Genomic DNA, 16,329 nt, shown 5'->3' with positions numbered 1-16,329 from the left:
GTTATATGTTAACAATTTGCGACATATTTATATGAATGATATGTTCATTCATATGCTGATTATTCTACATGATACATGAAAAATGATTAGTTCATTTTATTAAATGATTAGTTCATTTAATTAAAGAAATCATAATAGAACGATGATTAGTTCATTTGTTGGGATGTATGTAATAGTATTGATCAATGTTGATTTGATTGGACCATATAAATTATGAGTGAAAACATAATTATCACTTGATTTTATAAACAAAATCAAATTAATATTGAGTCAATCATAAATTGCATGCATATGAATTGCACTGAATACTAAATAATATATTTATTTATGTTAGATCATGACAAATAAGAACATCATAGCTAAACTCAATAATAGAGAGAAATTATATCAGGATAACTACAAAATCTGACAACTCAAGATACAATATGTTTTGGAGGAAAAAGTAGTTCTTGAGACTATAAAACAGGTTATGGAAGAAGCTATAGATCCTACTACACAGAACAGACAAGATCTTGATGTCTATAAAGCATGGAAGAAGAAGGATTCTACTGCTAAGGGAATATTGATTAATTTAAAGGTGAATGACCTAGTTTTTGAATATGAGTCGTATCTTATAGCTCATGTAGTCTGGGCAGCTCTTAAGGAGAAATATAGTGGAGAAAGTCTGAATAAGCTCCGTCAGCTAATAATCAAGTTTGATAGATGTAAAAAATGCTCGAATGCTACCATGGCCCAACATCTCAAGGAGATGGGTAACATGATTCAAGAGCTTAAGACTACTGGTTATGCATTGACGGATGAATAAGAGGTTCAGGCAGTTATTCATTCCCTTCCTAATTCTTGGGAAATGATGAAATAGAATCTGACCTATAGTGAGAGTATCAAGACTTTCACTAATGTCTCACGCCATGTAGAACTTGAGGTGGAGAGGATTGAATCCGTCAAGATTTCTGGTCAAGCCTTTGTAGCTGAAGGTTTTGGTTCTAAGAATAAGAAAAGGTGGTTTAAGAAAGGAAAGGGTAAAGAAAAGGAGGCTAGTGTTGTTGCTGTTAAAAAATAAATCAAGAAGAAAGGAAATAAATATGGATAAAAACCTAAGAGCAAGTTGACTTTCTTCAATTGTGGCAAGAAGGGTCATTTTGCTCAGGATTGTACTGAGCCTAAAAAGGTAGATCCATCTTTAACTTCTTTCCATGAGTATTATGTTGCAAGTACAGTGTTGTTAGCTGATTATTATCCTTTGTAGATTATAGATTCAGGAGAAACGAACCATGTAGCTCGTGATCGAGCTACATATGTGGAGTATCGTTGGGTAATAGTTGGCAACAAATGGATATATGTAGGAAATAATGTAAGAATTGAAGTCAAAGGAATTGGCACTTGCAAGGTCAACCTACGTGGTGAGCGTACCTTATTTCTACACGATGTCCTGTATGCTCCTGAGATTCGACGGAATCTGGTTTCTATCATTTATCTTCTTGATTTAGGTTATTGTATAAATTTTCATAGCCATTGTGTGGAACTTCAAATTAACTTTGTGTTAATTGGGCATGGTTATGTAACAAATAGTTTTATGGTTCTTGATGTAGAACCAAATAATAATGATAGTTGTTTTTTCAAATATTGCTCTTACTAGTAATGCTGATGTTAATGATGAAATTTGGCATGCTAGACTAGGACATATAGGACAAGAATGAATGAATAGATTAGCTAAGGAGGGCCTTTTTGGCACTCATGCTAGGATTCACTTGTCTATATATGAACATTGTCTTGCTGGAAAGACAACTAGGAAACCATTTGGTAAGGCTATTAGGGCTGAATCACCATTGCAATTAATTCATTCAGATATTTGTGATCCAATGAATCTGAATGCTAGAAATGGGAGTTCTTATTTCATTACATTTATTGATGACTTCACACATTTTCGTCATGTGTATCTGATTTCTCACAAATCTGAACCATTAGATTGCTTCATTCGTTAATTGAACGAAGTTGAGAATTAATTGGAATGTAAGGTTAAAACCTTGCACACTAACCTAGAGGTGAATATTTGTCTGATTAGTTCAAGACAATGTGTAATGAGAAAGGGATTATTAGACAGCTAACTATCCTTGGAACTCCATAGAAAAATCGGGTTGCTGAAAGAAGAAATAGAACTCTTCTTGAAATGGTTAGGTCTATGATGGCGTAGGCTAATTTTCCAATCTTCTATTAGAGAGATGCATTATTAGTTGTGGCCTATATACTTAACAAAGTGTCTTCAAAGTCAGTTCAATCTACCCCCACATGAATGTTGGGCATGCAGAAAATCAGATTTAATCTGAGACCTTGGGGGGCAGCTGCCTATGTTCATGATAAGACTCATGAATATGAAAAATTAAGACCCAGAGGTAAGAAGTATATCTTTATAAGGTATTCTGAGACTTCTAAGGGTTATGTCTTCATTGGTGAGCGACAAAATTGAATCATCTCTGAAATAGAATCAAGAGATGCTACTTTTCTTGAAACTGAGTTCTCAACACGAGGTGAAGTTGATAAGTCAATTCCTTTATATGAGATAGAGGAGGAGGATAATGTTCCTTTATCAACAAATCAGGAGATGCCTGAATCTAGTCAATCGAGTGTTAGTAATTTGCCACTGAATGAATCAGTTTCTCAACAGTATAACCTTCGAAGAAGTAGTCGTCAGATTATTACTCGGAGAAGGTTTATACAGTGAATTATCTAGAAAATCTAAAATAGTTCACAAACGCTAGAGAGAAAGAAAAGAGAGGAGAGAGAGTAAAAAACGTAAGTGAATGAAGGGAAATAAATACTAGGATTTGGGTTTCATTGCGATGCTAGTTAATGTCCCATGCATTGTTCATCTCCCTAACTCCATGCTTACACTCGTGTAGGAGTTCTAACTAGAGTTCGATACAACCCCACGAAGATTGCACCAAAGAGTCTACTCAAGTTCTAATGCTATTAAGTATAAGAGGTAATTTAGGAAGTCTGATTATAGAGCTATCCTTCTGTCACAAGGGCCCTCGGTCCACATTCCTAGATTATACAAGTCACTTCCTAACGGTAGATTAATGCAATTAAGTAGAAGAGGTAATTTAGGAAGTCTGATTATAGGGCTATCCTTCTGTCACCAAGGCCCTCGGTCCACGTTCCTAGATTACACAGATCACTTCCTAATATTAATTTAGGAGAACCCTCTAAACTCTAATTAATCTTCTTAACAAGGATGAGTCCCTATGTTAAGATCTTTTGACTCTAGAAATTGGCTAAGTATCGGTGTCCTCTGTCACGAAGGGCATAATATGTCCGGTTGAATGGGTATCCTTCTATCATAAGGATCCCCCCAGTTATTCAATCTAGTAGCAACCTTAACATAAAAACAAATCCCTTATATCTACATGAATTATCCTCACACATATTTCGTTAAACACATATAAGGCACAATACACAATAGAATATTATATAAACACTTCATAGCATAGGAAAATGTCTAAATACATAGTTCATATATCACAACACATCATAACTACTTTCTACATCCTAGATCTGGAGATCTACTCCATTACAAGGGAATTACAACCAAAGACAATAAGTAAAGCAATCTACAACTCAATACACAGAGATAGAGAGAAGAGAATACTTATCTTTAAGGCGTAGCATCCTTGGAGGCGCTCTCTTGCTCCGGAGGAGGACGGATCAGTGAAGATAGATGATCTATTGTCTCCCCAAAGGGGAGAACCCTTCCCCAAGCAATGGGGAAAAGCCCCAAGCCAAAGATCCGTAAAAAGGGGAGAAAAACACCTTTTATAGAGCAGGGCATGGGAACCACACAGCCCGTGTGGCCTCCACATAACCTCCTTTTTCTTGCTCTCGACCAAGGTGACACGGCCGTGTGGCTCACATGACCAAGTTCTGCTTTAGTTCTGGATGAGCTACATGACCGTGTGGCTCCCACTACCTAGCTTCTTTTGACCTCTAGAAATGCTACACGGTCATGTGGCTCACACGACCGACTACTGTTTACTCTCTAGAAGTGTTGCACGACCGTGTGGATCTCACACACCCCTTGCATGGTCCTTAGCATGGCTTTGCATAGCTATGTCTCATTTCAACATCTTTTATACCATTAAGATGGGGTTTTCTCTGATTGAAGTCATCATCAAAGTTGTAGATCTTGAAGTTATATATATTTTGGTATAAAGAACAACCCATAACTCTAACCAAGCATAAAGTTATGGCCGTTTTAGTTTTAGTGTGTAGTGCTGAAAATTCCACACGGTCGTGTGGATTCCACACGGCCTCCACACGACCCCCACACGACTTCCACACAGCCGTGTGGTTTCCACATGACTAGAACATGGAAATACTTAGTTTTCCCATGCCCATGTCAGTTCTATATGACCCAGACACTCTGAAAGCTCTAGATTTCATTTAAGCTCCATTTTGCTCCAAATCATATCCTTATCAATCAAAACAAGCAAAGAGTAGATCTCCGAATAGAATATAATGGAAGTATGATATTATAATGAAATATGGTGCAATAAACATAGATTATGCTAATGAAATACAAGTAGATGTGTGTCAAAACATGATTAAAAGTGTATATAATTTATGCACATCATCAACCTAGTGGGAGTAATTTACCACTGAATGAGTCAGTTTCTCAACAGTCTAACCTACGAAGAAGTAATCGTCAGATTATTCCTTGGAGAATGTTTGACATTGAGAATAAGAGATTGATGATTCTCCCAGTTGACGATGAGGAACCTTGAACAGCTGAGGAAGCTTTGAGATGCTCAGTTAGAAAAGAATGGAAAGTTGCAATGGATGAAGAAATGGAGTCAATGAGAAATAATCAAGTTTGAGATTTAGTCGATCTTCCTCTAGGCTAAAAGACTATTGGGAATAAGTGGATTCTCAAAATAAAGAGGAAAGTAGATAGATTGATTAATCTATACAAAGCTCGATTAGTTGCCAAAAGATATACCCAAATGGAGGGTATTGATTTTGAAGAGACATTCTCCCTAATTGTGAAGTTTGTGTCAATACGTGTCATCCTAGCTATAGTAGCATAATTTAACATGGAATTATATCAAATGGATGTAAAAATGACTTTCCTTAATGACAATCTTAACGAAGGTAGTGAATACAATAGGTAAGATAATCACTAGAGGTATACCTTACTTTCTTATAGCTCGGAGATGTCTTATCACTGTCTGGTCCCAAAACTCAAAATGTCACATCGAGAAAACCAACCATGAAATCTAAAATAAGGAAAAATATGTCTCATAAACCTGTGTCTATGAAACTAATAAAATTGTCACGCTTCGGAGGAGTCCTTGCCCAGCAAACGGACAATATCATCCCCTTATAACATCATATAGAACCTGAATACAATATCACTAGATAGTATAAGTACAATATCAATAGCCCATCTGACTGAAATCATACACAACCATGCAGGATAATGAGTAGCCTACATGGCTGTAACAAAAATATAGCGGAAGATAAAAGATATCCAACCACACAATAGAGTGATTTACACAATCCTAAACAAAATAGAAAACAAACATGAACTAAGTACACAACAAATATCATGACCTAATAAAATACACCACGAGACTACAATTCACAAACAAAACCAAGTACACATATAAAATGATATAGGTTAGGATAAGTGGACCCTTTGCAGGAAAAGGGAAGGGGGCAACAGGCACAAGGAAAGCTGAAAAGGATGAGATAAGGGGCCGTCCAGAAAAGGTTTGACCAGGTAAGGGGATCGCTACATATATGACAGACAGAGATCGGTCAAACATAATTGACCGACTGAGCATATAGGTTTGGCAGGCAAAGGCCGACCGAGGAAGGGTCTACTGGGAGAGAAGGCTTATATACACCCGACTGATTAACTTCGGGCAACAAGGCATGATTGGCCGAGCTCCATAGGCCGGTCGAGTACAGTGGATCTGCGGAGCATATAAGACCGACAGATAGAGACTAACAGAATATAAAAGATCGACCGAGTATATATGGTCGGTTGGATATAAAGGATTAACCTAGTGTAAAAAAAAGTTTAACCTTAGGTGGTGTGAGGCATGGTAAGGTCACTTGAGCATATAAGTTTGGTAAGCAAAGACCGATCGAACATGAGTGCTCGGTCGGGCATAAATAACCAACCGAGCATAGAGAGTCGGCCGAGCATAGAAGTTCTTAACCTTGCATACAACAGACAAAGATCAGACGAACGTAATAGACCGACCAAGCATATAAGTTCGGCGGGCAAAAGCTGGTCGGGTTTTGTAGACCGACCGAGCACAAAGGCATTTAGTCTCGCACGATCCTTAGCATATACCCGACTGAAAAAAGGGCTACCGGGTAATTGTGCTCTTATATGCCCGACTGGTTGATCTCGGTCAATAAGGTAGGATCAGTAGAGCTCAATAGACCGGCCGAGCATATGGATTCTGTAGACAAAGATCGGGCGAGTGTAAGAGACTGATCGAACGTATAAGCACTTAGCATTAAGTTGTCCTGAAGGCCTATATACACCCTGTTAGTTAGAGCCCTAGAGCCAATCATTTGATGATTGTATTATGGACTTGTTGTATCATATTCTTATTTAAATAAAGACATTTGTTTTTTGTTATTATACTTACTTGTATTGGTGCCAAATAAACTAAGTATAATAGCGTCCTTGAGTAGAAGGTTCTCACCTGTAACACTCAGGAAATGATAAGTTATACCTATGAGTATTTTTTTCTTTTAGAATAAAAGAAAAAGAGAAATGGAAATAGAAACAAAAAAAATGAAAAAAAAGGGTGAGGTCAAGGATTGAACCTTGAACCTTCCACAAATGATAGAATTAAGTTGGTGTATGGTAACCACTAGAGTAATGAATAATATGTGAATAGAAAGGAATGGAAATGTTAGTTAAGAGTGAGAAGATAGTTAAGTAAAGGAACAAGAGAAAACCAAGTAGCTTACCTTCTCTTCTTTTGATTAAGAAAAGAATAAGCAAAAGACAAGTTGCCTTCTCCTTGTGTTCTTTTCTTTTCTTTTCTTTCTTTCTTCTATTTTCGTGGAAGTTAATGAGGAGAGGGATTTTAGGAATCAAGGGGGATGTATAGGGGCATTTTTCCCTTTATTTTATTATTAAGGATAAATAAGAAAGGAGAGTACCATTTTTATTCCTTTCTTCTTCCTCCTTCCTCACCATTGCCGAAACCTAGAGCCTCCCCTCTCCCAAATTCCAAAATCCAACTAAGTTTTCTCCCTAAAAAAACTAAACCACAAGAAGAAGTCCTCAAGATCTACTTCTTACAAGCAAGAAGGGCAAAAAGGAATACTAGAAGGAGGAGCTCTCTTCTTCTTCTCCACAAGGGTACCTTCTCTTAAGAAAAGACCAAGCAAAAGGAGGTGAGTATCCCCTCACCTGTGGTACAAGTGGTATATGATTTTTCTATAAACTTGAATGGTTAAAAAAAAAAAAACTTAGGGATGTCCTGGTAGGATTCGGCTATGAGAAGTTTTAAAGCATAGGAAAGCTTAAACTCAAAAACTAACTTGCTTATGATTTTTCTTATGATACGATATGCATATTTCCTTGGTGTTTCATACTTGTATGTTGCTTGGAATTAGATAAACCCCACCTTAGGGTTTCGGCCATCACAAGTTTAAAGGTATAGGAAAGTTTAAACTCAACTCTAACATGCTTATGATCTTCCTCATGATATGATAAGAAGATAACTTGATGTACTTATAATCTCATGTTGTTTAAAACTAGGTTTTCATGTTTGAACTTTCGGCCAAGATAGGTTTGAAGGCCTAGGCAAGCTTAAACTCAACTCTAACATGCTCATGTTCTTCCTTATGATATGATAAGAAGATAACTTGATGTACTTATGATTTCATGTTGTTTAGAACTAGGTTTTCATGTTTGAACTTTCGGCCAATATAGGTTTGAAGGCCTAGGCAAGCTTAAACTCAACTCTAACATGCTCATGTTCTTCCTTATGATATGATAAGAAGATAAGTTGATGTACTTATGATTTCATGTTGTTTAGAACTAGGTTTTCATGTTTGGAATTTCGGCCAAGATAGGTTTAAAGGCCTAGGCAAGCTTAAACTCAACTCTAACATGCTCATGTTCTTCCTTATGATATGATAAGAAGATAACTTGATGTACTTATGATTTCATGTTGTTTAGAACTAGGTTTTCATGTTTGAAATTTCGGTCAAGATAGGTTTGAAGGCCTAGGCAAGCTTAAACTCAACTCTAACATGCTCATGTTCTTCCTTATGATATGATAAGAAGATAACTTGATGTACTTATGATTTCATGTTGTTTAGAACTAGGTTTTCATGTTTGAACTTTCGGCCAAGATAGGTTTGAAGGCCTAGGCAAGCTTAAACTCAACTCTAACATGCTCATGTTCTTCCTTATGATATGATATGAAGTTACCATGGTCTTCTTATGCTTGTGGTTGGTTTAGAATTTAATTCCACTCTTCATGACTTTCGGCCACATCATGAGTTTAGACTTAGGAAACTTAGTACTTAAATTAAATATGCTCATGTTGTTTCTTATGATAAATGATATGAAATTGATTTAGGTTTCACATGTTTATATGCTACTTGTAACCTAGGTTTAGACCTTTGCATGTTTCGACCACATCATAAATTTTGGACCTAGGAAGCTTAGAACCTAAACTAAATATGCTTATGATGTTCCTTATGATAAATGTTATGAAATTGGTTTAGGGTTTATATGTTTATATGATTGCTTGCAACTTAGGTGACCCCTTGCATGTTTCGGCCACCAATGAGGGATTGATGATTGAGACCCAATTATGACTCTTTATGTGCTTCACATGCCATGATATGATTTAGGAGATGTTAACTTATGTGTCATGCATGAGTATGTTCCCATGATATGATATATGCTCATTTATGTATGCTTATGAATCATGCATTCAAAAGATCTCCTATGATGTGCTATATGCTCAAGTATGTATGCTTATGAAATGACAAGTAAAGGCCTAAGAGTTGCTTCCCTATCAAGTAGGACTAAGAGCACTCTTTATGATATGCTAAGTGAAAGGCCTAAGAGTTGCTTCCCTATCAGGTGGAACTAAGAGCACTCTTCATGCTAAGTTAAGTTATGAATGACATGAACATGGTGAATTATGAATGACTTGAACATGATATGATATGGATGACATGTACATGATATGCTATGAATGACATGAACATGATATGTTATAATTATATGACATGTTATTTTACTTTGTATGACTTGTACCAAAAGGGTGAGCTCCTTATGCGCCCCTAGGTCGAAGTACGAGCCTAGTAAAGGGTGGGCTCCTTACGTGCCCCTAGGTCGAGCTACGAACCTAGTTTCCTAGTAGGTTCAAGACTAGCTACCTTGGGTCTACTTAAGATGCGCGCATTTATGTATGTATGTGGTACTAAGCCGGACCTCCTCATGTTGAGATTATTTTCAAGTACTATATTATATTGTTTTTAAGACATCTTGCACCATGACATGAAGCATGTTTTTGACAAGCATCTTGCACATGACATTACCCATGTTTTAAAGGGCATCTTGCATGTATGGTTACGAAATGATATGATATGATGCTTACATTTATGCTATGATATGATGTTCTTTATGCTATGATAGGATATGTCATGATGCTTATTTCCTTTTATGATATGTTATGATATGACCTGATGCTTTCATATGTCATGCTATGATGCTCCTTTATGCTATGATGTTTCCTTTATGCTATGATATGATTTTCATTTATGCCATGATATGATTTCCATTTATGCTATGGTATGAGTTCCATTTACATCCATGCTATGATATGATGTTCATGTATGCTATGATATGTGATATGATTACTCTTACAAAATATGTGGTTTAGATGTTTTGTATGTCCATGCTATCTGTATTATGTTGAATGATTATGTTATGACATATGGTTTTTGTGAGTAGGAAAGGATCTCACTAAGCCTTATGTGCTTATAGTTACTTACCTTGTACCACAGATAAAGGTAAAGGATGGATAAACTAAAGGAGCAGCAGGAGGGGCAGGAGATGTGTGTGGTGGTGGCTTAGCTAAGAAAGAAAGACCTGCTTATGTTGATTTAGGATTGATATGAACTATGCTTATTTTATGTTGATGACTTGCATGATTACCTTACTTATGCTTATGTTAAGATATGGGTATTATGACTCTTTAAGTTTGTAACTATGCTGAGCATGATAGTATGATTAGTTGTGATAAAAAAAATGAACTATTACTTCCGCTATTTAGAAATTCATGTACGTACGTTATGTATGTAGAAAGTAACACCGCCTCCACTAGTAGGAGGGGGCGGGCTGTTACATCACCTGTATCAATCGGTTAGTTGAACCGATAGTGAGATGATATAGGGAACACTACTCTTAATCATTCCTAGTCGAGTATTAACATTCAGGGACAATGTTAATGCAATAAGACTAGCATGTAGGTCAACTCGATGACTTGATCTCACAAGTCATGGATATAGAGATATCAAGTTGACATATGGGTATGCATTGGAGAATGTATACTGAATGACCTGCCATGAGAAAGTATCATGGATCGTTATATGAGTGTCATATACTTTCTCATGTGGCTATTAGTATGACTACTAGTCCTTGGACCTGAAGTCACCATGGAACCCTACATAAGGAGTTATGTACTTTGGTTTCGTCAACCGTCACTCATAACTGGGTGGACTATAAAGGTGATTACTGGGTATATAACGAATTATGTAGAGGGATGTAGATGAGATCTATCCCTCCTATATGACGGGAGCGACATCGATATTCTTGATAGAGTGAGACCACGAAGTGCATAGCCATGCCCAAATGAGTCAATATGAGATATTGAGCTCATTTGATTTAGTGAGTCTACTTGGAGATCAAGATTTAGATTGGTCAGAAGATGACACGGTCTATGCCTCACATTGATCAATCTAGATGTCTAGGATAGAAGGACACTTGTCATATATTGTGAGGAGTCACAATTAGTAGTCACAAGGTGATGTTGGATCTCAACATTCTTGTAACTTGGGTAGTAATGATGTATTGCTAGATACTACTCATTACTTATGCTCCTAAATGGGTTTAGGGGCATTGCCAACGTTACAAGAACCTATTGGGTCACACACTAAGGACAATTAGATGGAGATTAGGTTTATATGATGAACCAAGAGGATTAGATTCATTTAATGAATCAAATTATATTAAGAGTAATCCTAATTGGGCTAATTGAGTTGGACTCAAGTTGATTCATGTGTTCAATGAGTCTAATTTAGATTATGACTCATTGAATCAATTTAATTAAATGAATTAGATTCATTATATTAAATTGGCTTGAATTAAATGGTTGGATTAGATCAAACATGAGAGAGATTAAGTCAAGTTTGACTTGACTTGAGAGGAAGATGAAGAGTCAAGTTTGACTTGACTTTATGCCACCTCATTGGTGAGTTGGCATTGAGTGGGCCAATGATGATGCTCCACATCATCATGGTTTCTTAAGTGGGATGCCATCTCATGGGAGTTACCAAGAGTTGTGACTCTTGGCATTCCATGGAGGTTACAACTCCTCTTAATGTGGCCGGCCACATCAATTGCATTATGAGTTTCATTTTGTGAGTAATTCTCATTCATTCTATCATCTTCTTCCTCAAGCTCTCCCTCTCCTCTCTTGGCCGAACACCATAGGTGCTAGCACACCTTTGTTTGGTCCCCTCCACCTAATTTTATTCGTGTGGATACTTCTAGAGGGTTGTCTACTTTGACAATCTTGAGATCCAGCAAACCGTTGGACTAGCGGGATAGTGAAGGGCATTGCATCGAGGGTAACGCTCTTATCTAGTGTAGATCTAGACTTTAGAAACTCGTACTCGTATTTTGTTTTATTTTTCCTTCACACAGATCCGGTGGCGGGGGTTTCGGGGTTTCGCGGCCCGAAAAACCCAACAGTGGTATCAGAGCCACGTGCGAAGACTTGTACGAGTTTAGTTTGTATTTTTATGAAAAATATAATTTCTATAATATTCTGTAATTTTATGATTTTAGAGTTTTTATGAGTATTTTTCTCGTAGAAGCGAAGCACAAGTGTTTCGACACTTGTAGGCTTCGACTACCGAGAAGTTTTTTCCGAAACGGCAAGGTTTCGCTCCAAAACTTTTTGGGACAGCGGGCTAAGGCACTGTAGGATCGCTTAGGGACACTCGCGATGTTTAGATCGCGGGTAGGGGCGCAGCCCCTGGCCCCGCAAGGGGATTCGTTCCGTGATTGCACCCGAAAACCGCTAAACGGGACCGCTGGGAAATTTTACTCGTAAAAATTATAAAAATTAGTATTAAAATTACAGAAAATTATGGAAATTACATAATTTAGAATTATGTATAATTTGTGATGGTCATGGCCCAAAAAGACCCAATTTGATTGGTATATTTGTATTGTAATTCATAATACGGCCTGCGTGCCGTCATGTGATTGTGTGTGCTGTATACTTGATACGCGACCTGCGCGTCATGCCTTTCTCTTTTATTCTTGTTGTAAATTAGTTTAGACTCGAATGTAACTCGAGTTTCAAAATTGTAATGTACAAAATTGGAGCCGTGGAAGGTCCACTCGAGACGGAGTTACGAGGAAGGCGCGGGCTACACAAGGTGGTCAAAGGGAGGAGCTTGAGAAGTTGTTGACCCTAGGTTGACCATCCGATCTTCTCATTGGCTTGAGAAGACCGTAGTAGGGCCATGACTAATCACAAATTAATTTAATTAATTGCTTGTGTATATGTGATGCATGATTAAGTAATTAATTAGTGCCTAACGATTATATTAGATCTAAGTCATGCACATGATGCACCCCACGATTAGATTAGATCTAAATTGAGTATATGATACGCATCATCGATTATATTAGATCTAAGTCACGTCAACTCTAATGCCTACCGTGTCATGATACCTATCACTACTTCGATCACATGTGTTGTTGAATCTGCCAAAGCAGAGCAACACATATTATCTTGGTAGGGTACGGAGGGACAATCTTGGTCCCACTTATCAACGCATGGGCGAGTACAAACTCAATTAGATTGAGTATTCCTAGTTAACTCGGTTGGATCGAGTATAACTATAGGTATTCTTCCAATGGTTGGAAAGATAGGACATAAATCACATTTATATTAATTCTTGGGCGTATTTGCCAAAGCTAACTCAAGTTTTAATATAACTGCATCCTATAAATAAGAGTTGTATAGAGATGTAATTGGTAAATTGTTACGTACCGATCATACTAAGTCTTGGGCGATTTAGCCAAAGTTAACTCAAGGTGTAGTATGATGTGGATCTTGTCCCACATGAATTATAGAATTCAGTGGGAGCATCATTTAGTTAAAGGCCTAATTAAATGATTTAAAAGAATATGATATTTATTTTCTGTATTTTTTTTGTTGTAGATAACCATGACGTCGAATACGAACTCTTTCTCCCTGCGTTATGTTTTTGAGAAGGACAAGCTCAACGGAGCAAATTTCCTAGACTGGTACAGGAACTTGAGAATAGTTCTCACCCAGGAACATAAATTGTACGTTCTGGAGCAGCTCATTCCGGAGGCTCCTCCTGCCAATGCCACGCGAGAAGATAAAGATGCTTACAAGAAGCATCAAGATGACACATTAGATGTGTCCTGTCTAATGCTCGCGACCATGAACTCTGAGCTTCACAAGCAACACGAGTTGATGGGCGCTTACGATATGGTTGAACATCTTCGTCAACTGTATCAAGGACAAGCGCGGCATGAGAGATTTGAGATCTCAAGGGTACTATTTCAGTGCAAGATGTCAGATGAGGCTCCCATAGGCCCATATGTACTCAAAATGATTGGGTACAAAGAAAACCTACAGAGGTTGGGATTCCCGCTTGGCCAAGAGCTGGCCACTGACCTGATCTTGCAATCCTTGCCGGATAGCTATAGTTAATTCGTTCTAAACTACAATATGAACAAAATTGACAAGCCACTGCCCGAGCTGCTTAGCATGTTAAGAACTGCTGAGTTGAACCTTAAGAAGGCTAAGCTCCACTCTGTTCTGATGGTTCAGAAACACAAGGGCAAGGGCAAGCCCAAAGGCAAGGGAAAGTCCCAAGCCAAGGGCAAAGGCAAGGCACTGAAGCCTAAAGGAGGGGTCGCCAAGGATGCTACCTGCTTCCACTGCGGTCAGACCGGGCACTGGAAGAGGAACTGCAAGGTGTACTTGGAAGATCTTAAGAAGAAACGAAGTGAGACTTCCACTTCAGGTATATATGTTATAGAAATCAATCTATCTATTTCTTCATCATGGGTATTAGATACCAGATGTGCATCTCACATTTGTACTAATGTGCAGGCGTTGAGAAATAGCAGGGCATTGGCGAAGGGCGAGTGGACCTACGCGTAGGCAATGGAGCACGGGTTGCCGCTGTTGCTGTAGGCACTTATTTTCTATCTCTGCCCTCTGGTCTTGTATTAGAGTTGGATGATTGTTGTTATGTTCCTGCATTAACTAAGAACATAATTTCAGTTTCTTGTTTGGACAAGAAAGGTTTCTCTTTTATAATTAAGGACAAATGTTGTTATGTTTATTTAAAAGATATGTTCTATTGTAGTGCACCTCTGATGAATGGACTCTACATTCAAGACCTTGAAAGCCCTATCTATAACATAAATACCAAGAGATTCAAGTCAAATGATCTGAACCAAACCTATCTCTGGCACTATCGCTTAGGTCATATAAATGACAAGTGCTTATCCTAGCTCCATAAGGATGGTTTGCTGGACTCATTTGATTTTGAATCTTATGAGACGTGTGAGTCATGCCTACGAGGCAAGATGACCAAGACTCCCTTTAGTGGGCACAGCGAGAGAGTGACTGATTTGTTAGGACTCATACATAGTGATGTATGTGGCCTTTTCAATGTCGCTGCTGGAGGCGGTTATAGGTACTTCATCACATTTACTGATGACTTCAGTAGATATGGTTATGTGTACTTGATGACACATAAATCCGAATCCTTTGAAAAGTTCAAAGAATTCAAGAATGAAGTACAGAACCAGCTTGGCAAGAGTATTAAGATACTTCGATTAGATCGAGATGGAGAATACCTTAGCCATGAGTTTTGTGACTATCTAGCTGAGTGTGGGATTCTATCCCAACTCACTCCTCCTGGAACACCACAGTGGAATGGTGTATCCGAAAGGAGGAATCGTACCTTATTAGATATGGTACGGTCTATGATGAGTCACACAGATCTTCCGACATTCCTTTGGGGCTATGCTCTAGACACGACAGCTTTTATACTCAACTGAGTTCCATCCAAGGCCGTGATAAAGACACCATATAGGATATGGACTGGGAGAGATGCCCAAGTGTCTTTCATGAGGATTTGGGGATATGAGGCCTACGTTAGACGTCAAGTCTCAGATAAATTAGGACCCAAATCCGACAAGTGCTACTTTATAGGATATCCCAAGGAAACTAAGGGATATTACTTCTATATTCCCAGTCAGCACAAGATAGTTATGGCAAAGACTGGAGTCTTTCTAGAAAGGGACTTTGTTTCTAGAAAGACTAGTGGGAGTACATTCGATCTTGAAGAAGTTCAAGATGCGGATCCTAGCACTGAAGCCTCGATGGAAGTTGAACTGGAACCACAAAGTGTTGTGGATGATGTTGTTCCATAAAGAGTTGAGGAACAACAACCAGTTCAAGTAGACATACCTCTTCGCAGGTGTGATAGGGTACGTCGTCAGCCTGAGAGATACTCATTTCTCTTGTCTGACCATGATGACGTTGTGCTCATAGAGGATGAGCCTACCACCTATCAAGAAGCTGTGATGAGACCAGATTCCGAGAAATGGCTAGAAGCCATGAGATCCGAGATAGAATCCATGTACACTAACCAAGTATGGACTTTGGTTGATCCACCTGAAGGGGTCAAACCTATTGGGTGTAAGTGGGTCTTTAAGAGAAAGACTGACATGGATGGACTTATTTATAAGGGTTGCTTGGTAGCTAAAGGTTTCAAGCAAATTCATGGTATTGACTATGATGAAACCTTTTCTCCAGTAGCGATGTTTAAGTCCATTCGGATCATGCTTGCTATTGCAGCATACCATGACTATAAGATATGGCAGATGGATGTCAAAACTGCGTTTCTGAATGGAAACCTGCTCGAGGATGTGTACATGACACAACCTGAGGGTTTTGTAGATCCACAGCATACTAGCAGATTATG

This window comes from Zingiber officinale, chromosome 5B (assembly GCF_018446385.1).
Source record: "Zingiber officinale cultivar Zhangliang chromosome 5B, Zo_v1.1, whole genome shotgun sequence".
Classification (NCBI taxonomy): Eukaryota; Viridiplantae; Streptophyta; class Magnoliopsida; order Zingiberales; family Zingiberaceae; genus Zingiber; species Zingiber officinale.
The sequence above is the reverse complement of the archived record's forward strand: the minus strand, read 5'-3'. Positions refer to the sequence as shown.